We start from the raw sequence: 27,177 nt of genomic DNA on the forward strand, positions 1-27,177 counted from the left end.
AATTGTAATATTTATATATATATATATATATATATATATATATATTAGATTGTAAGCTCCAAGGAGCAGGGCCCTCCTTTCCCTCTTGTATTGAACTGTATTGTCTCCCGTTATATTGTAAACCGCTGAGTAAACTGTTGGCACTATATAAATCCTGTATAATAACAATTCAAATGTGTGAGTTCAGGAAATACCTCCTTATGGCCACTAGATGGCTCTGAGGAGCATACATATTTCCTAATATAGTCAGCATCATCTTGTGACCATAATGTGGTATGGCCACTGGATGGCGCTGACTGTCATAAGAAAATAAGTATGCTCCTGAGCACCATCTAGTGGTCACAATGCCATTTTATACATTCACACATTTGAATTGCAAATAATGCAGTTAACATTAAGATTTGGGATGTATGCACTCTAAAGGATGAACACTTAGAAACACTTGGAGAACTCATGAAGGAAAAAAAAAACTCTGCATCTATTTCTAGGTATAAGTATGATCTGCTTGTAGCCCTTCAGCAGTTGAAGAATGGCCAGATATGTTGGGACTTTCAGATCCCACATCAAGTGGTCTTTTCTATTTTTCTGATTTACTTATTATGTTCAGTTAGTTGCCAGCATTGTTAAAAACAAATCCAGCTGCAGAAGCAGCTGTAAGCATACAGTCTTTTCTCAAAGAGTCAGCAATGCAAGAGTTAAATATTTCAGTAATGTCACAATTTTCTCTTCCAACATATCTTCTAGTGAAGGAACCATCTGTACAATGAGGACGTTGTCTGCCGAAAAGGCATCCAAGCTATCCATTATCTTAGATTACCTATTTATGTCTGGATTCTGGGAGTCATATTGGAATAATGATGATCAGCATAAAACATTTATTTTTTGCATTTTCCCACACAGATTCCATAGTCAGTCAGGGCTATATACTGTATATGTACCATATGGCAATGGAAGGCCACTGTCAAGGGCAGCAGAGTAACGGGGAGGGGAAGTCGGCACCAAGCCTCAGAATGCACAAACTATGATCTTCTTTTTGTTTCCCTTTATTGGTCAATCTTTGGATGTTTTTAGGTACATTTAACAAGAGAGCTTTAGAGGTAAAGGGGTGGGTTTTTGAAGAGTCAGAAGACTCACTAGAGCTCAAGAAACATGAAACCCTCTTTTCTTTCTCTTGTTTGCTGGTTTGTACAGTTATAAAAGCTGTAAAAGACAGCATGCAACATGCTTTCTCAAAAAGCACATTCTAGAGTTCATCTTTACTAACATAGTCACAATGACGCAAGGCCCCAGATCAGCCCCAGTTCCCTAAAAAAACACAAAAACAAGGAAGCTGGCTTTACATGCCCCATATTTCAAGGATCACAACTTTCAGACCTTTCCAGGTTCTGGTATGTTCAGAAAAATGCCAGTAAATGTCCTTCTTGTAAACACTTTTTGTGAAACCCGCCAACCCAAACCAATCCATGCATGCCTGTATATCTTCACAATAAATCTTACGGATGAGCAAGACAAACAAGGGAATGAAGTGGTCTCATTTTGCTGAATTTTGTTGAACAACTCCTTCTCTGCACCATACAAAACACAGGGGTTTTACATTTATATCTGCTGCAGCTAGTGATTCCACGAAGGACGGGACAAGGTGTGGGAGGAAGGGGCAACTGCCCTCGGTACATTGGCTTTTCGCAATGATGGGGGCACTGCTGGGCATACAAAAAGCTTGCACGTCATGATGGGGGGGGCGCAGTTTGGCATCTTTGCCCTGGGCACTGGATAACCTTGTCTCAGCACTGGATTCCACCAGGAGGGGGAGGAGGTTAGGTGGGAAGACTTCATGTAATGACCTGCTAAGCCTCACGTGGGTCTATGCTGATACAGGAAGGAGGGCCTGCCCCTGAATGCCAGTGACAGAAGGCAATCCTTTCTGAAATATCATGGAGGTAGGTGAACAACTGAGCCACCGAACGAGCAGGCCAAGCCTTGTAATTGACAATCAAGTGAGCAGTCAATCAGAGTTTATGTCAGGAGTCCTGTATTAGTAGAGAGTAGGAGCCTACAGGAGGATTCTTAAGTGGGCCAATATGAGCCTGTGCATGTGCCATCTGAAAATGTTGTGGGTGTCACTGAAAACGACATTGTGTGCCTGTCCTGGCACTCATGCCTTAGGTTGCCTATCCCTGCTCTAAATGTTTGGAATTGCCACCACAGTGGCTAAGTGGTTAGCACTTCTGCCTAGCAGCATTAGGGTGGTTGGTGTGAATTTCAGCCATAACACCTGCCTGGAGGTAAGGCTTTAATAAGGCTTGCCTGTAGGTACTGTAAAATCTCCTAATCATCATCATTATTATACAGTATTTATAAAGCGCCAACAGTTCGCTCAGTGCTGTACATTACAAAGGGGGACAGAACATGTGACAGAACAGTAACAATACAATGCGATACACGAGGGGTTCGAGGGCCCTGCTCCTTGGAGCTTACAATCTAGGAGACCTATCTATGCACCACTTAGGATATATTTACTATAGAAGCGCTGGTGATGTCACTGGTGCATGCGCACTGCGCTCTCAATGACAGCGTGGTGTCCATTGAGAGAGCCGTCCCACGGCCAAAACTCCTTTTGCGCACACATGGGAGTGACGACATTGCAGCACGGCCAATCAGATGCCTGCAGCTCGCAAACCCGGAAAGAAGACAGGGTGAAGATGGAAGCTTCGGGCAGCCATGACAGGGCTCTGCTGGAGGGCTTCGTTTTCAGGTAAGTCTTTCATAATGTGCTAGTATACGATTCTCTTAACTTGATTTTTAAGAATGTTTTTGGTCGGTTTACGACTGCTTTAAAATGACCATATTAAGATGTGCCACTGTTTCAAAATTAATAATTATAAACTTTTAACATGCATAATAAGCAATATAGAAAGATTAATAAAGTTTTTTTGACCCTCCAGAACACATGATGGCGCAAGAACTGCAAATTATTAAAATCTTCCAGGTAGTCACATGGCTGAATTGTTCACAATCGTGTTATCTAGGGCCTTTGCTGATCAAGGTAGATAGAAGGCTTAGGGCGCATCAGTGAGAGAAAACTGGAAGAAGGTTTAAGTCACTCCTGGAATTCTTAGAAGTGCACAGCTAATTACCGAAAAATGAATTATGGATTATGGGCCAGTTCACACTATAGAAACGCAGTCCATATGCGTTTCGGATGCATTTTTGACATGTTTTTGATACGTTTTTGACGTGTTCCAGTGCATTTTTTATGCATTCCAGTTAATGGTTCCCCCTCTCTTTTTCTTCAATTTAAATAGGGACGTGTGTTCCAGTGCGATTTGGTGTGTTCCAGCGTGTTCTGGTGCATTTTTAGTACAGTTGCGTGCAGAAAAGATGCAGCATGTTCTACTATTTTTCTGCACCCGGAACGTGCTGGAACTGCAAGAACTGATGTGAACGATGACATTGACAACCATATAACCTACTTTCTGTGCATTTTGGATGAAGAAAAAACACAACTGAAAGGCATGTAGTGTAAACCAGGTCTAATACCACACAGGAAGCTTTAGTAAATGCTCAATGCCTAAATGTAGTGCATATGTTCAGCCTGGTATGTGTATTGCGGTGACAAGTTCACTTTATGGACCTGTGTGATATTATTTGTGAATTGACCTCATTGTAACATTCATATATAATTAGAAGGCTTACGTTGATGTTTCTGGATGTTGACGAAAGTGCTCTTTGCTTTTCATATAAATGTACAGTACAAGTGTCTGTTTTGACAGTCAGCACCTGGAATGAACAAGATATGGTTAATCAGACCCTTTATGTTGCATAAGATGATCCAAGAAGATAAATTATGCAGTCCATGCACTGTAGTAGGCCTACCATACACAAGGTTATTAAATAAATCAGATAAAAAAAGCAATTATGTGCAAGATGCAGTACACAATGGCATTCAATCAGAATTCAGCGCCATGCAGCCGAATCAGAAAGGTGATCTCTGATTGGTTACTGTACATCATCTCTGCTTTATATCACGGAATAAGCGCGAAGATGAAACCAGCCAGAGAATTTTCGGTCCCCTACATAACAGTGTCATTGTTGTGGCAAATGATCAGATCATATTCAAGGCAAACATAATTTTTTTTTATTTAAAGTAATCTGCCAACTGATATATATTTGGGCACTTTTGTTGCACCAAATCTGTTGCTAAAATTATTTCTGCATTTTCCAGTGCAGGCTTAACACTTGGACAAATCTACCTATTGTGTTGTGCTTCCATAAATAAAATAAAGTGCATGTGCTTGACAGAAATAATTAATTTATAATGCAAATAAATAAAGTAAATAAATAACCTGCAGAAGTCCCAAATTCATATATACCCAATCAAGACGTTCATATATATATACAAATAAAGTGCTGAAACAAAAATCTGAGTGTAGAGAGTAAATAAATCTATAAAACAGTCCCAAAATCATGTGTAAACCCAATCAGAAAATTGCTATACAGTATATAAAGTGCTGAAGTAAAATACAAGTGAAGAAAGTGCATTCATAAGCCATAGGAATCTAAGTGATCCTATAATTCAGCAGACTTTTCACCACCGTGAGCACCAACACATAATCCAGGGCCGCTTACCAGAATTTCAGACCTCAAAGTATGAGAGGTCTGACCACATGTAGGGAAAAATCCCAAAATAGATGGATGATCACTTCCTGACCAAGTAAGCACTCCCTTAAAGGGATGGATGGAAACAAAGTAACGCTTCAACCGGATGGATAGATGAATGGGAAGTGTGCCTCCGCAACCTCCACCACTGCATATCGCTTACACCGCCATCCATATCAATCCACCACAAATCAAGCCAGCAATTGGTCACAATGGAATAAAACATGAAAGAGGAAGAAGAGCTCTCATGGTGCAGTATAAAAGTACAGGTTTATTAAAAGCTAGACATCTGCTCACATATAACAATACGATCACAGCATATCAAACAGATTACATTCATCGTCTCGGGGGACATGATGACATCACCATTGTACCTGATGCGTTTTGTCCAAATGGACATCATCACTGGGGCAATGGAGCCCCAGTGGCGACATCCATTTGAATAAAATGCACTTTAGCACTTTATGTATATGAATTTTCTGATTGACTTACACATGATTTTGGGATTTTTTTTATTGATTTATTTACTGTCTACCCTATGATTTTTGTTTCAGCACTTTATTGGTATATATATATATATATATATATATATATATATATATATGTATGAACTTCTTGATTGGACTTGTATATGAATTTTACAGTTTAATTTATTTATTTGCATTATATATCAATTTCTGTCAAGCACATGCACTTTATTTCGTTTGTGGCATCGCAACATAATTGGTAGATATATTTAATGTATCAGGTGTGGTGATATAGTGAGTGCTGCTGTGAGCAATTCTATTTATTTTTGATAGTTGCTCCAGTGAGACTTTAGCACAAGAATTGTATTATTTTTAACGCTTGGACACCCATTGCATTCAATAGATTTCCTGCCAACGTGCTGCTTTACTGTGCTTTGGAATCAAGTGCTGCATGGACCCTTTTGAGAACATTAACCTGTTGTTTATCATTGAAGTAATTTCAAATATAGTCTTTCAAAAACACCACCTAACATATAAAACATGCGTTGTAACATGCACACTGTTGTGATGGAGTCTTGGTTATTGACTGCTGTGCTCCTGACATGGAGAGAACATTACTTCTGGTAGCTCCCTGAAGGATCACCTTCCCAATGCTGATCTACTGCTAAAAGTACAAGTTGCTTGGCTGTCATACTGACACTCTAGCTTTCAATTTCATAGTCAATGACCAGGAACACATATGCAGATAGTTCTAATTTAAAGCATTACTAAGCCCAAAAGCAAAAAATATACAGTATTATATTGTACTTTACCAGTCCTTAAAAAGGCTTTCTTTATTTGCACCTGGTGATCCTGCCAGTAAATCTGTTATTTTTCAGTTTCCTTTAACAGACCAAGCTGTCCAGCAAAAAGGGTTGAGACAAACTATTGAACACTTACAAGAGTGCTTACAATGGTTGGCTTTTATTCAGTTATGTAAAGCATTTTTCCAAAAAGGAAAAAAAATACTGTTGCTGTAAGGGCTTTAAAAATGTTAGCTTGAGTTCAGCTTTGTTAGTCAAGTGACGTCCAAACAAATTTGTTAGTGCATCTTAAACTACCCTTTCCACAGGTTGATGCTACTGTCTAAGGGTGTTTCCATTGCTCTTCAACACATTAGAGATAGCCTAAGACAGGAAATATTTTAATGGCTGAAGCACCAGGTAAAAATAAAGCCTAAAAAAAGAAAACGAATACAGTCACCACACTAACCGCTTGCCCGGCGCCCTATAGCAGAGATACTGCTACAGGGCTGCGCAAAACCACATATGTATGTGATTTGCATTACCGGACACAGCACACAGTTAACCCTTTGATTGCCCCAGATTTTAAGCCCTTCCTGCTCAGTGTCATTAGTACAGTGTCAAAGCTTTTTATTAGCACTGATCACTGTATTAGTGTCACTGAGGATGTCAGTGGCAGTTAATCCGTTCCCCCACAGTGTCAGAATGCCCGCCGCAGTCCCATTATAAGTCGCTGATCGCCGTCATTGCTAGTAATAACAAAAAAAAATTCCGGTATCTATACCGCCATTTGTAAACGTAAACCAATTCATCTACAAGTATTGGGGTTTTTTTTTTAGACATGTAGCATAATAAATTTTGCCATAAATTTATGATGAAAATTGATTTTTTTTACTGGATATGTTTAATAGCAAAAAGTCAAAAATATTGGTTTTTTTTTTCAAAATTGTCACACTTTTTTTGTTTATAACGGAAAAATAAAAAAACGCAGACACGATCAAATACCACCGAAAGAAAGATCAATCTGTGGGAAAACAAGAACATAAAATTTAATTTGGCTGCAGCGTTGCATGACTGTGCAATTGTCAGTTAAAGTAACGCAGCATCGTGTCACAAAAATAGCCTGGTCAGGAAGGGGGGTAAATCCTCTGTAGGGTAAGTGGTTAAAGAACTCGTAAGATGCATTATATTGTATTTTTGCTTTTGGGATTAGAGATATCTAAATTTTAGCTTTATTTGACTGCATGATTTTGCTGAGCCAGTGACTTGGAGAGTAACCAGGAACAGCCAGATAACTAGCATTTTCACAATGGGGTCAGCAACAGCAACCCTACTATTTCTCTTCTGACAGGAGACAGGTTTCTTCTTGGTTCAATCACAGGAATGGGGTCTGGATATATATATATATATTACAGTATGTGTGTGTGTATTTATGTATTTTAGCTTTTCATTTCCCTGTGTGCCTGGTACTCCCTTTATATTGAAAAAATGTGTAGGTGTGACCAGAAAAATTCAATATACTACCTTTTTTAGCTATTTCTTGTTCCACCAGTCAGAGTCTGTCATTATCATTTGGAACTCCTGAGATTCCCAAGTCCAAATATATTTAAACTGTGTCCGCTTATACAGTGGATACCCTTACAACCTTCTGATGTCGAGTATTCAGATGTGCAGGATCATGTGTATGCTGCAGGAAATTGAACAGATTAGAGGCATTTAATGGAACAGCAAAGCTAAAACAGGTCTATGAATACTCAAAGTTCCTGTTTTAAGCACAGAACAGCAGTTTAATAGACATTAGTGCAATATAACATTGTTAAATCTTTGCTACAAAGCAGATCCAGAGATAAAGGAAAACTGATTTCTGCCCTTCTGAAATGCTTGCATAATACATATGTATAGCAATGTAAAAATACCAGACATTATCCTGGCTATAGCTAACAAAAGCGAAACTACAGGCAGATAAAAAAAAACAAAGTGATTCTAAAGGTGCATTTTTATTATTATTTTTAAAATTAAATTATTATTAAACGTCATATATTTTACCTACTCTGTGCAAAGGTTTTGTACAGAGCTGCCCCAATCCTCCTCTTCTGGGGTCCCCGCTGGTGCTGCTGGCTCCTCCTCCTTTCTAATTCGATTGCTGATTGCTATGGGGGCATTTGTGCAGGCTCGCTCCCAAGCAGGGCTATGTGTGTCCATTGACTCTTCACAGGATTTGATTGACAGCAGCAGCCAATGGCTCCTGCTGTTGTCTCCATGTCCGCGGAGAAGAGAAAGCTCTTGGGCACAGCACTGATCAAGATCAGGTTCAGGTAAGTATTTAGGGGGCTGGGGGAGACTGATCACAGAAGGTTTTTTTTTTTACATTTTTTACGGTAAAAAATCTTCTGCCATTACAGCCATTAAAGTGTTACTAAACCAAGGACCCTGCATTCACTATATCTGGTCTCCTACAGTACACAGAACAAGGAAATACAATTATTTTAGTAAATATAAACTGCTAAATACCTTTTCTCATCAGCGGTATATAAAGGTCTTGTGACTTCTATCAGTGTCCGGCCGAGCACTAGTTAATCTTGTAGGAGGAGTTTTCATTCTCCTCTGACTGTCCTATGAGACTGCGTAACCCCTGACCCTCTGTCTGGACCCTGTGCTGATCACATGCGCCCTCCCAAAGAAAAAAAAACTTCTCTAGCCATATACACCAAACTGAGCACGTGCAGAGTGACTCCTAGAGCGACAGTAAAAGAAGAAAAATGGATAACCAGCCATTTTACAAAATGTGGAGGATTAACCCCTTAGGTTCCACAGTGAGTATAACAAGAATGCATTACTGCATATACAGACTGATTTTACTGTTGTGGGTTTAGTAACACTTTATTGTAATAATGTAGTTATGCATTTAGTTAGAAAAAAAAAACGTGAATTTTAAAAGCTATGAGTGTTAAAATCAATATTTTATTTGCCAATTCCCACACTCAGACTGGGGGAGGGGTGGGCAGCACTAAAAACCAATCAGGTATGCTATAGTATATGCAGACAGGAGAAGAGAGCAGAGGGATGGCCTCATCAGTCTACTCCTTCTCCATCCCTATACAATCACAGGTTGGGGGCAGGAAGGGGACTAACCTGTATTACTTAAATGCTTTAGAGAAAAATGTGGTCACCAACCTGACTCTGCCATCTAGAGTGATGGATGAACAGAAATCCTTTAACAAGTCAGATAGCTCCAATGTATGCAAAGAACTATGTACAACTGTGCATAGCTGTTTTCCTGGAGTTCAGTTTTAACTTTCCATCTGACTGAGGTCTAAATGTAAATTAACAGATTTAAAACTATAAGATACATTAATGAGTTAATCAGTGAAACAGTATTACTATCATTATCACAATTCATGTTTGTAATATATGAAATACTAATAAAAATCACAGCGTCTAACTTATACACTCACCGGCCACTTTATTAGGCACACCTGTTCAATTTCTTAGTAACACAAATTGCTAATCAGCCAATCACATGGCAGCAACTCAATGCATTTCGGCATCTAGATGTGGTGAAGATGACTTGCTGAAGTTCAAACCGAGCATCAGAATGGGGAAGAAAGGGGATTTAAGTGATTTTGAACGTGGCATGGTTGTTGGTGCCAGAGGGGCTGATCTGAGTATTTCAAACACTGCTGATCTACTATACATACAACCATCTCTAGGGTTTACAGAGAATGGTCCGAAAAAGAGAAAATATCCAGTGAGTGGCAGATGTGTGGATGAAAATGCATTGTTGATGTCAAAGGTCAGAAGGAGGAGGAAGAGAATGGGCAGACTGGTTCGAGATGATAGGCAGCAGTAGCTCTAATAATCACTCGTTACAACCAAAGTATGCAGAATACCATCTCTGAATGCACAACACATTGAACCTTGAAGCAGATGGGCTGCAGCAGCAGAAGACCACTCCGGGTGCCACTCCTGTCAGCTTAGAACAGGAAACAAAGGCTACAATCCACACAGGCTCCCCAAAATTGGACAAAAGAAGATTGGAAAAACGTTGCCTGGTCTGATGAGTCTCAATTTCCCTAGAGATGGTTGTGCATGAAAATCCCAGTAGATCAACAGTTTTTGAAATACTTAGACCAGCCCGTTTGACACCACCAACCATGCCACGGTCGAAGTTACTTAAATCCCCTTTCTTCCCCATTCTGATGCTTTGTTTGGTCTAGTTTTCATCACGTCCAGATGCCTAAATGCATTGAGTTGCTGCCATGTGATTGGCTGATTAGCAGTTTGCATTACCAAGCAATTGAACAGGTGTACCTAATAAAGTGGCTTGTGAGTGTATTTGTTCTATTCTAGCCATAGATGGATAGATATCTTCCTGTCCATAGAATCAGAACCTGCTGTTGTCTCTCCTGCAGCTCAGCCTACAGATTGAAATGAAGCATGGGCTGATCCATACCACTTTTCCCTCTTCTGATCGAGGACAGGATAAACTAGGATGCATAGAAACTGTCACACCGAACGTTGGAATCAGGGTATGTGGCCATTTATCTTAGGCTTGGATATGATAATCGCTTACTGCGGATCTGGATTAAAGTACACTAACCTTAGTAGAAGATTACTTTAGTATAAAGCATTGCATCTAGCAATAATCACAACAAAAACAATAACAATACAAATGGCAGAGATAACCTTTTGTGAAATTGTGTCCCTTTAAGTCTGTGTTGAATTATTGCCTCTACCCCTTTCAAGAAATCTACTTCCGCCTGAATTAATACTCTTAAAATATCTGCAAATCTACCACAGTAGCTGCTTATGAAACAATAACACCTTTTATTTCACAGGGAATTAGGTAACCATTTACTTCAGCAGTCTGGCAGAGCACTTAAATCTGACAGTTTGTGCAAAATCCACTGCAAATGCCTAGAACGTCTGGAATTAAAAAGCCTGATCTTTAACTAAAGTGTTCTGTTTGCATCAATATTAGGAGTCTCAACCTCTAATAATATGTACAGTACTTAATCCAAGCATTGCTGTCAGCACTCAATGTTTTCTTAAAGTGGCAGATATGTCTTTGCTTACAGCATTTAAAGGACAAGGAAAGGATAACTGTATAATCATATAAAAAGGCAACACAGCTGTAATAAAATAAGTTCCTCTAAAGCCCCAGTGCACAACCTGCAGCTGGATGGTGGGGAGTGCTGACTGTGCAGAGATAAATGACGGAGTGTGTTTAGTATGTAGAGGTCAACAGCGGGGTGTCCTGAGTGCCTAGATGTACATGGTGAGTGTATAGGTGTGCATGATGAGGTCTGCTGAATGTATAGAGGTGAGCACTGGGTGCTAAGTGTATAGGTGGGCATGATGGGGTGTGCTGAGTATAAAGGGATGAATGGTGGGAAGTGCTGAGTGTATAGAGGTGAACACTGGGTGCCAAGTGTATAGGTGGGCATGACGGGGTGTGCTGAGTATATAGGGTTGAATGGTGGGAAGTGCTGAGTGTACAAGGTGAATGGGGGGTTGCTGAGCGTATAGGGGTGAACACTGGGTGCTAAGGGTATAGGTGTGCATGGAGAAATGTGCTGAGTGTATAGGAGTGAACAGTGAGTGTACTGAGTGTATCAAGGTATGTGGAGGGGTATGTTGAGTGCATGGAGGAGCATGTTACGGTGTGCTGAGTGCTTGGAGGAGCATGGTGGGGTGGGCTGAGTGCATAGAGGAGCATGGTGGGGTGTGCTGAGTGTAGAGAGGAGCATGGTGGGGTGTGCTGAGTGTAGAGAGGAGCATGGTGGGGTGTGCTGAGTGTATAGAGGAGCATTGTGAGGTGTGCTGAGTGTATAGAGGAGCATGGTGGGGTGTGCTGAGTGTATAGAGGAGCATGGTGGGGAGTGCTGACTGTATAGCGGAGCATGGTGGGGTGTGCTGAGTGTATAGAGGAGCATGGTGGGGAGTGCTGACGGTATAGAGGAGCATGGTGGGGAGTGCTGAGTGCATAGAGGAGCACGGTGGGGTGGGCTGAGTGTATGGAGGAGCATGGTGGGGAGTGCTGACTGTATAGAGGAGCATGGTGGGGTGTGCTGAGTGCATAGAGGAGCATGGTGGGGTGTGCTGAGTGCATAGAGGAGCACGGTGGGGTGGGCTGAGTGTATAGAGGAGCATGGTGGGGAGTGCTGACTGTATAGAGGAGCATGGTGGGGTGTGCTGAGTGCATAGATGAGCATGGTGGGGTGTGCTAAGTGCATAGAGGAGCACGGTGGGGTGGGCTGAGTGCATAGAGGAGCATGGTGGGGAGTGCTGACTGTATAGCGGAGCATGGTGGGGTGTGCTGAGTGTATAGAGGAGCATAGTGGGGTGTGCTGAGTGTATAGCGGCGCATGGTGGGGTGTGCTGAGTGTATAGCGGAGCATGGTGGGAAGTGCTGAGTGTATAGGAGTGGATAGTGGAGTCTGATGAGTGTATGTAGGTGTACAGTGGGGTGTGATGACAGTACAGGGGTGAACAGTGGGGTGTTCTGAGTGTACAGGGGTGCATGATGGTGTGGCTGAGTTTACAGAGGTGCATGATGGAGTGTGCTGAGTGTACAGGGTGCATGATGGGGTGTACAGGGGTGCATGATGGTGTGGCTGAGTTTACAGAGGTGTATGATGGAGTGTGTTGAGTGTACAGGAGTGCATGATGGGGTGCACTGAGTGTACAGGGGTGCATGATGGGGTGCACTGAGTGTACAGGGGTGCATGATGGTGTGGCTGCGTTTACAGGGGTGCATGATGGAGTGTGTTGAGTGTACAGGGGTGCATGATGGGGTGCACTGAGTGTACAGGGGTGCATGATGGTGTGGCTGAGTTTACAGGGGTGCATGATGGAGTGTGTTGAGTGTACAGGGGTGCATGATGGGGTGCACTGAGTGTACAGGGGTGCATAATGGTATGGCTGCGTTTACAGGGGTGCATGATGGAGTGTGTTGAGTGTACAGGGGTGCATGATGGGGTGCACACTGAATGTGCAGGGGTGCATGATGGGGTGCACACTGAGTGTACAGGGGTGCATGATGGGGTGTGTTGAGTGTACAAGGGTGCATGATGAGGTGCACACTGAGTGTACATGGGTGCGTGATGGGGTGTGCTGAATGTACAGGGGTGCATGATGGGGTGTGCTGAGTGCACAGAATGACTGGGTGTGCAGAGTGTATAGGAATGCATAGTGGGGTGTGTTGAGTATATAGAAATGAATGGCGAGGTGTGCTGAGTGTAATGGGAGAATGGCGAGGAGTCCTTTTCATACATTGTGTCATTTTCCAGACTCCTCCACTGGGGTGCTTAGTGTGGTGTGCTAAGTGTATGGAGCTGCATTGTGGGGTGTGCTGTATGTATAGGCATGAATGGTGTGGGTATTGCTAAGTGTAGTGAGGGAAAGGTGAGCGTTTCTCCCTCTATACTGTGTTTTTTGCGTGAAATAACTGCAGACTGCCCAGTTCTGTATACTGCTCTACTCTGAATGCCGCGATCTATTTAATACACTCCAACCCACTAATGATCACAGTCTTTCATTTTGATAACCAGAAAACATGCATTTCACTGGCGTGCCCAAATTTCTTCATTCAATGAACGGGCAGAGTTTTTCTAACCATTCACAGGAAAATAACTTGGAACCTCCAATGACTGTCATTTAAGCTATAAGGCCTCATGCACACTGTGACATAAAACATTGCAACATTTTATTCTCTAGGGTCTCTGATAAAAATATGCATATAATGTTTGGGGGTTTTGGGAGTAATTTTTTAGCAAAAAAATGATGATTTTTACATGTGGGAGAGAAATGCCAGATTGGCCCGGATGGGAAGTGGGTAAAATACCTGTAAAAGCTCATGTGTCCAGGCACATAGGTGTTTACAGGCATATAAGAAGAGGTGCATTCGCAGGCTGAAAAAAACATCACCAGCACAGTCAGGAGAGGAACATTTGAACAGGAAAAATGCTTGACGTTTGAGTGTTAATGCAGTCTAATGGCCAAAATAGATTGATATTCTGACCAACGGAATGCATTAATACTCAATGCGCTTGATGCTCCTAAACGCGTCTAAGCACTTGTCCAATGCATGTTTTTAGGTGCAATTTTCATAAGCTTTTTCCCTGCATGGAGTAAAGGTGTTCAGATGGTCTGAACAAACGTCCAGTGTGCATGAGGCCTAAGTTCTATGAGGCCTAAGTTCTGTGAACCCAGCAGATGCAGTAAATGAAAATTCTGCCAATTACTGTTGGTCTGATGCAATGAGACTTCTGTGCTCAGCACAAGGGGGGTGATTAACAACATCAAAAAAAAAAAAAAAAGAGACAGACATAACAAACTTACAAACAAATTTGACTGCACCTCCTAATCGTATTTATTACATTGGGCTGATACGTAAATTTGGCTTTAATCCTTCCCAGTATCCCGCAAAGCATCCTAGGAGTTACAGATAAACACATGTTAGCAGGACACAGGTTGTCTATGAAAGATCTAGTCTAGTTCTGCAGTATTTCAAGACAGGAATGTACACATGATCCATGTTTGCCTGTTTGGAAAACCTTACTTCCCCTGATGAATTGCACAAAAATGTAGAAAACATGAAAAAGTGAGTCATTTAGATATCTATCCATCAAATAAGCTCCCGAGTAATATCTGACCTTAATTTCTGTTGGCGAAGACTGAGACCAGACTGGCTGATCACCAGACTCGGAGCTAAGAATTCTGACATCAGGGTTACAGATGTTCATAAATACCACCAAATGTTTGAAACACCAAAATGCTGAAAATCAATGACGATAATCCGAGACAAGCTAATCAGTTCGATCCTGTCTTTAATTACTGGGCTGGATTTTTCTCTGTCTCTTTGGACTATTAATCCAAATCTGACTTATTTTGACTGCTCCAGTTGTACATGTGCATAAACAAGGTTTGAACTCTATGTAAGAAAACAGATTAAAGTGTTGGGAAGAGAGAATAGCAATTTTCGGCTTTGAAAAATAAACAGAGATTTCACCAGTAATGATGTCGACGATTTGGCCGAGGGCTAAGCCGGCTTGGAGATGGGAAAAACGTGTCTTAAAACAGGATGATGTCGTATTCTCTGAAATGTTTTCATAATTGGATCTGCTGGTCCCTGGAGAAATGCACAGTATGTAGCACCGAGCAACACAAGCCAATGACACCCTTGTCTAGTTTATTTCTATTTATTCAAGCTCCTGGCCAGTAAAACCCAAAAGTCAGGTTATGTCTGGAAACTCTCCAGGAGTTTTGCGTCTGGTTGAGCTCCAGTAAATAATAAAGTAGTATTCCAGAAATGACAGTAATGCTACCCAGAATTGTAGGGTAAATAAAAGCTGGACTCTATACAAATATAAAAGACACATTAATGTAGATTTTTATTAATAAACATTTACATGCATTTTTTTATGCAACTAAAGTAAGTATTTTAATCCCACAGAAAGAAAAACTATTGTCAGAGGTTTAAAATGCTTGTTAAATCCCACAGGGGTACTCGGTCCTGTTCAATTCTGTGCAGTGGTTTTCAAGTAAAAGGCCATTTTTCTTACTGTCAGTGCTGGCTGTAACTTCACCCCAGACTGAATGGGCATACCGGTTGGGTAGGTACAGTCAGCACTGGAGCCACCCCCTCTCTTCTTTCTGCAGCCCTTTGGATCGTCTGCCATCTCCTCTGGGCATGACAGAGTTTGACTGCTTCCCGACCGCCCTATAGCTGAAATACTGCTACAGGGCGGCATGGGTGTACAAAATCATGTATATATATGTGATTTCGCATTTACGGTTAGGGGGCGCACGCGCCCCACACGCGCCGCCATTTTCGGGTGTGGATGTCAATCACTGGGTCCCGGACGGTGATTACTCGCCGGCACCCGATGATTGCCGAGCATCTCTGACAGGGAGGAGAACTGTTTGCAAACAATACAGTTCTCTCCCCTGTCAGCTCCTGCACACTGCTTTGGATGGAGGTGTACAGCACAGCCATGCAAAGCAGTATGCTTATAGTGAAGCACACACACAGCACACAGTTAACCCTTTCATCGCCTCATATGTTAACCCCTTCCTGCCCAGTGCCATTAGTACAGTGTCAGTGCTTTTTTTTTTACCACTGATCACTGTATTGGTGTCACTGGGGATGTCAGGGACACCAAGTCAGTTCCCTCCAGTGTCAGAATGCCCAATGCAGTCCTGCTATAAGTCGCTGATCTCTGCCATTACTAGTAAAAATAAAAAATCACAGTATATATACCGCCATTTGTAAACACTGTAACTTTCACGTAAACCAATTAATTTACACGTATTGGGATTTGTTTTTAGCAAAGACATGGAGCAGAATACATTTTGGCTTACATTTATAACAACGAAATTTGATTTTTTTTTTTTTTTTTACTGGACATGTTTAATAGCAAAATGTCAAAAATATTGTTTTTTTCTCGAAATTGTTGGTCTTTTTTTTTTTAGCGTAAAAAATTAAAAAAACAACACAGAGGCGATCAAATACCATCGAAAGAAAGCTCAATTCGTGGGAAAAAAGGACATAAATTACATTTAGGTGCACCTTTGCATGACCGCGCAATTGTCAGTTAAAGTACCGTAGCGCCATAACACAAAAAATGGCCTGGTCAGGGAGGGGGGTAAATCCTCTGGAGGCCAAGTGGTTAAACAAAGCAGTCCCACACAAACCCTACCTCTTCCTGTACTATGTCCCTATGACAGCTTCATAGTAGTAAACAAATTTCTGTGTACTAAAGAGAAAAACTGAGCCGAGATCCATCTGCCCTCCACTAAAAACCTCCACGTGGTATAACCTCAGATTCTGCGCTGTGCTCATTCTCTTGCTGAAATACGCTTGTATTTCAGCAAGAGAATGAGCACAGCGCAGAATCTGAAGTTATACCACGTGGAGGTTTTTAGTCAATGTGAGGGCAACTCTGGGCTAAATCAAGATTAAAAACAGAAGATGTTTAGGATATAAAGGTGAAAATCCAAACAGCTCTCTCTGAGAGCATCACCTTCCACAATGGCTGGATGAACCAAGGGGATTTTTGACGCCTGTACTGAACCCTGGGAATTATTGATCACGGTGAGACGGAGGAGAATATAGAGTGCGATCTGACCAGAACCCTATTGACCGAGATGTTTTGAAGAACATATATCTCTCTACATGCGTATTTTATACGCACTTCTGGTGAGTGCGCAATCTATCTGTTTTAAGGACCCCTACCTCTGAATTGCAACATATCCCTCACAGTAATTGATATGGGAATTTGGACTTTTGTGCACTGAATAGTGAACTGTATTCTACTTTGCATTTTCTGTTTCTTTTTCACATTTGCCTATACCTTTAGGGCATTTATATTGAGCACTTAGTTTACGGTACCTTAATCCTAGCGCTGCACCGATCTCTCTCTTCTTTTATAATGTAGTAGCTTGCTTGTGTTGGTGAAGGCTTGTGTTTTTGTGAATGGCAGCGTTCCTCTCCAGCGGCTGTAATTCACAACATAAGCTTTCTATACATAAACTTTCTGCTACCCCGTATTGTCTAATAGCAGTGATTGGGAAGAGAGGCAAGTTATCTGACCTCACACCCACTACATAAGTTTCAATTGGACCAAAAGTGCCTAGCGACACTTTGTTAGTTTCAGCATCTTTCAATCCCCTATATAGCATCACTGAGAAGGAACAAGTAGAAAAGAGAAGAGATTAGAGTGAGCAGAGAAATTACCTCACCAATCTCCTGCTGCTCCTTCACTGTTCAGTAAGCAGACTGTCACAGCAGATGACACCATTGTACTGCTCTAATGTAACTGTGTGTTGGGGTTGTGTAAGGGTAGGTGTAGAACGTAACGGATAGAAATGCAAATCATTTGGCGAGTAGAGCAGCTCCTTTATATTTATTCAATCTGTTTATTTAGCTAATTGTCTGGAGTTAAACTTTGCCAATTATTGGAGCATGTTTGGTGAAAAAAATTACTCTCTTGGATTGTTGTCATTGTTGACACTGAACAGGCAGGATGACTTTAGCACCATACATACAGCATATTGTGTAATTGTGCTGTATTTTGTAGCACTTTGTAAGATTTGGCTATGTGATTGTTCAACCAAAAAGTTAAATATGCACACCCTATGACAGCTTCATAGTAGTAAACAAACCTCTGTGTACTAAAGAGAAAAACGAATCCATCTACCCTCCGCCAAGTCAGGTTTGAAAGCCTGGTTGTTAGTTGTATGGAGGGCCATAGATAGTGATCCTCATGATTACAAGCAATTGAAATCATGCAACTAGAGGTGCTTCTACAGAGGTTTTCTAGAGAGAATAGAGGAAAAGCCCTTTGTAGGAGCCACTGATTAGGATGGGTCCTCTGTTCTTTGCCTCAACCTTTTCAAAAAAACCTAAGCTTCTCTAACACACAAAGTTGAGTGTACAAACATTGAATATCAATGGAAATAGTTGAAGGTAACACCAGTTACTCAGTACTACCCAGTAGTAGTACTAGATCAAAGAAAACAGGCACCAAACCAGGTAGTAAAGGCAAACCTCATAGATTGTCACCCAATATGGTTGGTAACTAGGCAATCATAACATGGATTCACAATGGTAAAAACACAATTTAGCATACAAAGTGATTAACAGTAGGGAGTAGGCATAGGATGACATTGAGCTGTAGTAAAGTTTCATCTATCAAGTGCTGGAACTATGCCAGAGCACATTTATCCAGAGATGCTAGTCCTAAACCAACTGTCTATGCACTGTCCAAAAGAAAAGGAAAATGAAAGCGGAGGGGTAAGGGGAACAAAAGAGTGCTTGAATACAAATTATTATGGAATCGGCAGTCCTTTGCGATGCTCTTCTTCTGGCTATCACTGGGGTCCTTTAAGAGAACTGACGCACTTAACGAAGGTCCCAGTTACCTGCATGCAGTGTAGATGCATTGGATACGCAGGTAGCTCCACAACCATCATTTTTGGGGCAGTATTTTGGTTGGCTGTATCAATCCGAACCTTCTGATTGTCAAAACTCAGTAATGCTTTGTCTATAATTGAATATGTTAGCTTGTAGCATCCCTGCAACTAGCGGGCTTCTTTAGGATGAATATGCAACCAGAAAAATCCAAGTTATATATTTTAAAACATTGGGTGGAAGGTGATCTGTTGGAACAATTTTATCAACACATTGATGACTTCCACCACTTCTATTCACATTTAAAGTATATCCAAATCCCAAGTCTTTTTTAGTTTTAGAAAGAGTAGGGAAGAGTTGAACACCTGTCAGCTTTGCTTTTATACTTTTGTTTCTTGTGTCCCATTGGGTGATTTCCCTTCACTTCATGTCTTGTGCACGCAACAGGAAATGAGAAAATGTCTGCAAAGTTAGAAAAAAAACTCTCATTGCTGGATTGTCCCCACTGAAAAACCTTCCCTCACTTTCTTTTCTAATGACAACTCAGATTTTGGTATATGGAAAAGGTTTCTATTTTATGACAATTTCATTCTTTCAAAAGCAGAGGCCATTGATGCTTATATACCCTGGCCAAATTTGGTAGGGTCAGAATGCATCAGCTGACTGCATTTTATCAGTTTTACAATGGGGCTAAAGGACTAAGAATGTGCATAGGTGGGCATTCCTGCTTTTCTGCTGCAATGCTAATTGTTGTTCTCACAGTACAAGTCATTGTGCTTGAATAAAAGGCATACTCCACTCAGAGATTTACTAAAATGGGTGCACACAGAATCTGGTGCAGCTGTGCATAGTGGCCAATCAGTTTCAAGGTTTTATTGTCAAAGCTTAATTGAACAAGCTGAAGATAGAAGCTTATTGGCTACCATACACAGCTGCACCAGTTTCTGAGTGCTCCAGGTTTAGTAAATCCCCCTTATAGTATAGAATGCAGCTCTCACCTGCAATTCAATGATGCCAAGCACATGCATTTGAAGAGCTTTACGCTTCACTCCCATATATAGAAAATAGCTCCTGGACAGCCTGAGGTGCAACCTGGCGGTGTCGGATGGACCGAAACATGATATCCCAGAGGTGTTCGATTGGATTTAGGTCAGGAAAGAATGGGGGACATTCAGTGGTATCAATTCCTTTATCCTCCGGGAACTGCCTGTATACTCTCTCCACATGAGGCCGGCCATTGCGGTGCACCAGGAGGAATCCCGGACCCACTGCACCAGCGTAGGGTCTGACAATGGGTCCAAGGATTTATCCCGATACCTAATGGCAGTTAGGGTGCCATTATCTAGCCTGTAGAGATCTGTGTATCCCTCCATGGATATGCCTCCCCAGACCATCAGTGACCCACCACCAAAACGGTCTTGCTGAACGATGTTATAGGCAGCATAACATTCTCTACGCTTCTCCAGACCCTTTCACGTCTGTCACATGTGCTCAGGGTGAACCTGCTCTCATCTGTGAAAAGCACAGGGCGCCAGTGGCAGACCTGCCAATTCTGGTGTTCAGTGGCAAATGCTAATCAAGCTCTATGGTGCCAGGCAGTGAGCACAGGGCCCACTAGAGGACGTCCGGTTCTCGGGCCACCCTCATGTAGTCTCTTTCTGATTGTTTGGTCAGAGACATTCACACCAGTGGCCTGCTGGAGGTCCTTTTGTAGGGTGCTGGCAGTGCTCATCCTGTTCCTCTTTGCACAAAGGAGCAGATACCAGTCCTGCTGATGGGTTATAAGGACATTCTATGGCCCTGTCCAGATCTCCTAGAGCGGGTGTCGGCAACCCGCGGCTCCGGAGCCACATGCGGCTCTTTTTCACCTCTCCTGCAGCTCCGGAGCACACTGCCCACCAGGTGACAGGCAATAGGGTCGGCAAGCCGCGGCTCTTTTAATGCAGCTCTTCTGTGTGCCGGGCGCCCGCTGGCAAACATTGGCTGTCAGGATGTAGGCGGGGCAGCGTGACGAACTCCTCTCCTTTCACAGTCCGCCCTGAAGACCAGAACGGCGCGGGAACACAGCGAGAGGAACGCGTGGAGCAAAGGTAAGTGAATTGACACAGGGGGGACTTGGCTTACTACTTGCTACTTACTTACTACTACTATATGAGGGATGAATTAATATGGGGGATGAATTACTATGGGGGATGAATTACTATATGGGGGATGAATTACTATATGGGGAATGAATTACTATATGGGGGATGAATTACTATGGGGGATGAATTACTATAGGGGGGATGAATTACTATATGGGGGATGAATTACTATATGGGGGATGAATTACTATATGGGGGATGAATTACTATATGGCGGATGTATTTTCAGTTTTAAAAATGTTTCTCTCAAAATAAATTTCAATCGTGGTTTTGGCGAGATTTGGCTCAGTTGAAAAAAAAGGTTGCCCACCACTGACCTAAGGCTATGATTGTGATTATGACGATACACTGTGGCCCTGATTAACCCTTTGCTTACTGGGCCCTTAAACCCCCTTCATGACCAGAGCGCTTTTTGCAATATATGCAGTGTCGGATTTGTTTTAAATGTTGCAATGGTTTTGCGGCTCCCAGTCTTTTTTTCCCTCTCGGAAACGGGTCCAAGTGGCTCTTTATGTCTTAAAGGTTGCAGACCCCTGTCCTAGAGTAACTGCCTGTCTCCTGGCATCTCCTCCATGCTCTTGAGACTGTGCTGGGAGACACAGCAAACCTTCTGGCAATGGCTTGTATTGATGTGCCGTCCTGGAGGAGTTGGACTACCTCTGTAGGGTCCAGGTATCTCCTCATGGTACCAGTAGTGACACTGACCCTAGCCAAATGCAAAACTAGTGAAAAACAGTCAGAAAAGATGAGTATGGAAAAAAAAAGTCGGTGGCCTCCACCTGTAAAACCATTCCTGTTTTGGGGGTCATCTCATTATTGTGCATCAGTTGTTAATTTCATTAACACCAAAGCAGCTGAAACTGATTAACAAACCCCTCTGCTACTTAACTGACCAGATCAATATCCCAGGAGTTTATTTGACTTGAGGCTATACTCTGATTAAAAAGTGTTCCTTTAATTTCTTTGAGCAGTGTATATATGAATATATATATATATATATATATATATATATATATATATATATATATATATATAAAATAAATGATCAATCTAGTCATCAAGGTGTTACTATTTAGACAGGATTTTACAGTATGTCTAGTTCAACTTTGTATCCTAGGTGGCAATGGTTCCCAAAATACACTGGCCACATTCCCAACACAGGACTGGATCAAAGTCCAAGCTAAATGCTCTGATCCAATTTCCATTGGAGTATGGAAATAAAGAACATCTTACTGGAGGCTTACAGAAGATTAAGGGCCACGAAAACGAATAATTGGGCTTTTCTTAAATATGAAACAGAAGAAAAATGTGGATGGAAATCTAGTAACAAAACATACTAATATTAATGCAGCAATATTTTTTTATGGCAAGTCATGAACCTAAAATGAAGAAATTAATGTCCTAGTTGGCCAACTCATGCACCTGGAAGACATGATGATCATGAGACAGCATCCCACCAGCGTAAATAAGATTTTATTATGGCAACTCTTTCTAATGGAGAACAGCACTGAAAGTTGGAACAATGATTTGGTGAGCATCCACATTCCAATAGATCAACCAACTGTCAGAAAACACACCCTCAGACCGAATAACAATTCTTGATTTAGTATGTGGTAGGCTTAGTTAAGATTTATATTAAAAATACAAAGTCAGGCTGCACCATTCACCAATCCCTGTTGTAAGCTTCAGCTAAAGTAGTTTTGGGGTTTTTCCTCTTCTACCCATACAGTTGGATGGGAACATTGTGGAGTCCCACTGAAAAGTTTAAGTAAACCTATAGATGTGTTTAGTACACTGACACTTCAGGGCATAAACAGGCACCAACAACTATCAGCACAAAGCACCCAGGACCCATATAGTATCTCTCTCTCTCTCTCTCTCTCTCTCTCTACATACATACACACATATCAAGCGTAGGCGAGCGCTGGAATTATAAAGCAGCTAGCACCAAGGTATAGGTAACAACTCCTTATGGATAAATATATAGAAAGTGCAGCACTAAAATAAGTAAATGATATTATAGTGAAAATAAAGTGCAAAGTCAATCTGACATATAGCGGGGAAAAAAAAATTGATCAGAGGAACAGTCAAGTACAGCATATAAAAATCAAATATATAAAAAATGTCCAATAAATCATTCAATAAATTTGAAACAGTAAAGTGCACCCGAGCCGCACTTGCTGACGTCACGCCGCTGTTGCCGAAGGTCAGAACGGCGGCCATCTTGGTACTGCATTTACCTTCATTCTTACTTGTTTCCACGTGGATTGTCTTTTATTCATTATTTAAAAAAATACTACACTATATACTACTTTTGGCTCCTGTGGGGAGCTATTCCTCATAGGAGAGGGTCCACCTGCGTTTTTTGCCCTTGGCTGAGTATCCCTTACAGAGGCTTCATTGCTGTTACCTGTACCCAGATGAGATGTGCTTACATGTTGTTTACTGGTAGATGTCTGGTGAGTGTACATCTGACAGAGGTGGTGGATTCCCTACTGGATCACTTCACAATATTTCCTTACGGACTCTTTGTAGCTCTTACCCCACTGATATTTTATGGACTTTATATAGTCTCACTTTTGTGCTGCACTTTACTGTTTCACATTTATTGAATGATTTATTGAACTTTTTTTAAATATTTGATTTTTATATGCTGCACTTGACTGTTCCGCTGATCTTTTTTTTTTTTTTTCGCTATATGTCAGATTGACTTTGCACTTTATTTTCACTATAATATTATTTACTTATTTTAGCGCTGCACTTTCTATAATATATATATATATATATATATACACACACACACACACACACACACTATATTGCCAAAAGTATTGGGATGCCTGCCTTTAGACGCACATGAACTTTAATGGCACCCCAGTCTTAGTCCGTAGGGTTCAATATTGAGTTGGCCCACCCTTTGCAGTTATAACAGCTTCAACTCTTCTGCAAAGGCTGTCCACAAGCACATTTTTTGAGGTCAGGCACTGATGTCAAACGAGAAGACCTGGCTCACACTCTCCGCTCCAATTCATCCCAAAGGTGTTCTATCAGGTTGAGGTCAGGACTCTGCAGGCCAGTCAAGTTCCTTCACCCCAAACCTGCTCATTCATATCTTTATGGGCCTTGCTTTGTGCACTGGTGCGCGGTCATGTTGGAACAGGAAGGGGCCATCCCCAAACTGTTCCCTACAAAGTTGGGAGCATGAAATTGTCCAAAATGTCTTGGTATGCTGATGCTTTAGAAGTTCCCTTCATTGGAAGTAAGGGGCCAAGCCCAACCCCTGGAAAATGACCCCACACCATAATCCCCCCCTCCAAACTTTACACTTGGCACAATGCAGTCAAGCAAGTACCGTTCTCCTGGCAACCACCAAACTGAGACATGTCCATCAGATTGCCAGACAGAGAAGCGTGATTGGTCACTCCAGAGAACACGTCTCCACTGCTCTAGAGTCCAGTGGCGGCGTGCTTTACACCATGCCATCCTACACTTTGCATTGCACTTGATGATGTAAGGCTTGGATGCAGCTGCTCGGCCATGGAAACCCATTCTATGAAGCTCTCTATGCACTGTTGTTGTGCTAATCTGAAGGCCACATGAAGTTTGGAGGTTTTTAACTATTGACTCTGCAGACAGTTGGTGACTTCTGTGCACTGTGCACTTCACCATGCGCTGACCCCGCTCTGTCATTTACGTGGCCAACCACTTCGTTCCTGAGTTGTTGTTGTTCCCAGTTGCTTCCACTTTGTTATAATACCACTAACAACTGATCGTGGAATATTTAGTAGTAAGGAAATTTCTTGGATGCACTTATTGCACAGGTGGCAACCTATCACAGTACCGTGCTTGAATTCACTGAGCTCCTGAGAGCGACCCATTCTTTCACAAATGTTTGTAGAAGCAGTCTGCATGCCTAGGGGCTTGTTTTTATAAACCTGTGGCCATGGAGGTGATTGGAACACCTGAATCCAATGATTTGGCAATATAGTGTGTGTGTATATATATATATATATATATATATATATATATATATTGTATATATAGTGCAAATCCTGAACAACAGTTACACATTAGGGAAATCATTAAGCTGCTCATAAACCTAGCAGAGCAGTGGCAGTGCAAGCTTGTCAAATGGCTGGATTACCAGAATGTACATTTAGGTAGGTGAAATGGGGAGAAGGGAGGTGAACCAAACACATCCAGTGACAATTGTCCAATACCTGTATTGAACTTGATGTTGCTTTTTACTTAGCACTTTTTACACTGTAGCTTGGTCCTTGAAAATACTGATTATAAGGAGTTTCAGAGGCCAATGGATTTCCATTCCTGGATCTGGCACAGCCTACCTGCTAAGTGGATCTAATTTTCATCCTGGAATTCAACTTCTCCTTATGGCTGGTCTGCTAACCAAATTTCAAAGGTTTGTGCTATGCTTATATTTTCAATTAGAGCCTTGAAAATACATACCAGTGTGTTCAATGATTCCAGAATCAACACTGTAGGTGGCAATAAACAAGTAATAAATGTATAAACAAATGAGAGCTAATATCTATGAGCACAAAAAAGTGCTTGCCTGCATATACTGTACCTATCAAGCCCATGCATCTGTCATTTCTTTGACATTTGAAATTGGCTACAGCAATGTCTTCAAATACTGCATTTCTAAACATTTCCTCAAGTATTGTTGCTTGCAAAACTGAAGTCTGGTCCCTCCCCTACCAGTTGTTGCATTTTTATTGGTCAGAAAGGCCATCTATCATAATGATTGGATTGGGTAATCATGCAAGAGGCAGTGGGTAGTCTTTACAAGCATATGGAATTTTCATGTTACATCACCCTGGGAAGTCCCCATGATGCTTGAGTAGACATTATTACCACACTTTACTGTAAAACAATAGTATCTGTACCTCAAATCCTGCTTCAGATTTAAGTTTTATACAATTTTCTGGGAATTTTGTGACTGTTCTCTGGCCAGTGATGTGCTGCACTCACGTAATGGTGTCAGCTCCGTTCTCTGTAACACTGTACTGTGAGTGCGGTTCACCACAGACATACACTCCTTGGGGGTGGGTCCATAATGCCCTGGGAATCATTTAACATGGAAGAGCAGGACAGAGCAGAATGGGGGGCGGGGGCAGCACTGAAGAGGAGGTGAGTATTGAAATGAAGTCTGTTTTTCTTTCACAGGGACTGACCTATACAATTTAAAAAAACATTTTAAAATCTTTAAGAAATTTTTAAACACAAACAAAAGTCAGAAAGTCTTTTTGGTTTAGCTTTCAGCAATGTTCTAACTTGGGCCTGCAGAAAGATGTGGGTGGCCAGCAGTAGAGATACAGAGGATGACAGCAGAGGGTACAAGTGGATGAGGCTTTTGTTGTGATAATGTGTCCCCACACTCCAGGACTAGCAAGGGAAGGATGAGAAATACCCATACAAAACAATGAAATCGCACAGAAATTCCCAGATCTACAGCTTGGCTTGGTCAACTACATGAAACAGGGAAGCATTTGGCTGTCAGACTCCTCATACATTTTCTGGTCATATCTTTGGTGTTGGCTGAAGTACAACTTGAACTATTACTGGTCTGAATGCTTTTTCATGGTGACATATTCAATTTAAGGGTCAATCCAGTGTCACCATAGGAAGAGAAGACCATTTTACTATGCTTCATCTGTAAAAAGAAAGCTGTCTGAATCTACATGAATGAAACTTACATAACTTTGCCCACCCTGTCCATTTATTATTGGTCAAAATAAGTATGTTTTTATTAATTAGTATTAATACTGCATGATTACTCACAATCACTATATGAAAGATGGCAATAAAAGTGGACTTCGCCACCTACCACTGTAAAAATTCCCTGCTAACAGTAGGTGTAAAAGAATTTATACATACCCCTGTCTTCTGCATAGCCAGGAATGATGTCCTTCTTCTGGGAAGATTCCTGGGGAATGCAGTCCAGACAGGGTTAACTGAGTATGAATCTATCTTTTTTTTTTTCGGTACCCCTTACATCTACTGACATCAGATTATTTTTTTCAGGGGAGGGAGCTACTACAGTAAATGCAGTTTACAGCAGCAAGGCCTGCTGTAAACATTCAGTAAGTTCACCCATTGTTTGCACAATAAGTGCATTTTTTTACTTTTGCATCCAGCCAATATAACAACTCATATTTGACATGTTCTTGAATTCCTAAAGTAAATGTTTC

The 27,177-nt window shown here is 41.5% G+C and overlaps 1 protein-coding gene across 1 annotated transcript in view; it reads right to left on the reverse strand.

Moving 5' to 3' along the window:
* COL8A1 (collagen type VIII alpha 1 chain) overlaps positions 1 to 27,177 on the reverse strand; it is a 162,624-nt gene that overhangs the window by 89,595 nt on the left and 45,852 nt on the right. The window contains exons 2-3 of the mRNA XM_089682951.1: positions 7,430 to 7,592; positions 3,694 to 3,777 (exon numbers count right to left, since the gene is read on the reverse strand). The gene's annotated coding sequence lies outside the window, so the exon portion shown is untranslated. The remainder of the gene's footprint in view (positions 1 to 3,693; positions 3,778 to 7,429; positions 7,593 to 27,177) is intronic.

Source organism: Staurois parvus, unplaced genomic scaffold, assembly GCF_062004578.1.
Source record: "Staurois parvus isolate SC_StPar_1 unplaced genomic scaffold, SC_StPar_1.0 ptg000299l, whole genome shotgun sequence".
NCBI classification, from domain to species: domain Eukaryota; kingdom Metazoa; phylum Chordata; class Amphibia; order Anura; family Ranidae; genus Staurois; species Staurois parvus.